This window comes from Propithecus coquereli, unplaced genomic scaffold (assembly GCF_000956105.1).
Source record: "Propithecus coquereli isolate 6110/MARCELLA unplaced genomic scaffold, Pcoq_1.0 Scaffold18, whole genome shotgun sequence".
NCBI classification, from domain to species: Eukaryota; Metazoa; Chordata; class Mammalia; order Primates; family Indriidae; genus Propithecus; species Propithecus coquereli.
Genome location: NW_012142745.1, coordinates 9,045,705 through 9,047,538, shown reverse-complemented (window position 1 = coordinate 9,047,538; position 1,834 = coordinate 9,045,705). Strand labels below are relative to the sequence as shown.

Genomic DNA, 1,834 nt, shown 5'->3' with positions numbered 1-1,834 from the left:
TCTAATTGTCTGCCTTTGCTCAAATTATCTTTTGTAGCTACATCTATAAGCTATGCTTTATTAGATGACTCTAAGGCAACATGGCACTCAGAGTTTCTGAATTAATCTTGTGGAATACCTGCATGTCATGTAGCCCACACTAAGCACCGTGTGTTTACAACTATTATTTTAAAGTATTGCTGCATCTCTAAAGAAATGTTGGGGGCAATCAAGCAGAGGAGGGCATAGAGAACAAGATGAAAAGGAAGCAGTTGGCATTAGGCTGATCTACGTCCAGGGTTGAAGCGGCAAACTCATTCTATCAGTGCAATGGAGGAAAACCTGAGCCCATGCCCAGAGGAAGTCAATGGATGTTCAGACCCTGCCCAGAATCTCAATGGCTTTTTCAAAATTAAGGTCAAAAGACGGGGACATGGAACAAGAGAACACATAAATGAATATGATAGACATGGAAATGGCAGAATTCCTGGGAAACAGCAAGCTTTTGCATTTTTATTTATAAACTGTAGGTGTGGATTCAGTTTCTTTGGCTCCAAGAGTTTGATTCTGGCATCATGTATGTGACATAAATATGTGCACAGAACTCCTGAAATCCTTCTAATTTTCTGAGTGATAGGGTACAAAGATCATCTTTTGTTCTAATATTTAGTCTTTGACCTTGGTTCGGAACACAGAGCTCCTAAATCCCTTGGAATTTCCTGGGTGATAGGAGCATCTTTTGTTCTAATGAGGCATCTGTTGGTGGGATCCCAAATGGGGGCTGGTCACCAGCAAAAGCAAGCTGCAATTAGAAGCTTGGAATTTTCAGCTCTGGTGCCATCCTCCTGTGAGAGGAGAGGAGCTGAAGATTGAATTAATGATAGTTCATGCCTAGGTGTTGAAGCCTCCAGAAGAATCCCTCAAGTATGGAGTTCAGAGAGCTTTCCAGTTGGTGAACATCCATTTGCCAGGAGGGTGGGACAGAAGCTATCAGAGCAATGGAAGAAAACCCGAGCCCCTGCCTAAAGGAAGTCAATGGATGCTTAGACCCTGCACTGGTAGCTTATGTCCCCACAGACAGAAGAGGGGAGCTTCAGGAGAAGCTCCAACACATCGGCCACCTGGGCCTCCACTGCCAAGTGCAAGGGGCTCCGGCCACACGTGGGCTCTGGTTTGTTGAGGTCAGCTCCAGCTTCTCGGAGCAGCCAGACCATCTGCACTTGGGACTCTTCTGGACTTCACCCCATTAATACCTCTTAACCAGGCTGTTCATCTGTATCCTTTATCATATCCTTCATAAGAAACCAGTAAATGTAAGTGTTTCCCTGAGTTCTGTGAGCCATTGTAGCAAATTATCAAACCTGAGGGGGAGGTCACAGGAACCCCTGATTTGCAGCCAAGTTGGACAGAAGTGTGGGTAACCTGGGGACCCACTACTTGTGATTGGCATCTGAAGTGGGGACAGTCTTGTGGGACTTAGCCCTTAACCAATGGGGTCTACACGAACTCCAGGTAGTTAGTGTCATATCTGAATTGTAGGACATCCAGTTGGTGTCCAGAGAGTTAGAGAATTGTTTGGTGTGAGGAGAAACCCACACACAATATAAAACTGGGTTTGAGCTCTGATTTTGCCACCTGTTAGCTGTGTGACCCAGGACAAATTACTTATGTGCTCCGAGTGTCAGTTTCCTTATCCCCGAATGGAGATAATAATGGGAACTATGCTATGTGTCACCATAGTCATGATTTATGGGATTGACGTGAGGAGTAGGTGACATACAGTGACGAAAACATGACTTAGGGCCTGGCACAGAGTAAATGTTGACTTCGATTATCATTTGAATATTCTATATAG

The 1,834-nt window shown here is 44.7% G+C and overlaps 1 protein-coding gene across 1 annotated transcript in view; it reads right to left on the bottom strand.

The window, feature by feature from the left end:
- COL4A3 (collagen, type IV, alpha 3 (Goodpasture antigen)) overlaps positions 1–1,834 on the bottom strand; it is a 151,588-nt gene that overhangs the window by 77,761 nt on the left and 71,993 nt on the right. The window lies entirely within an intron of this gene.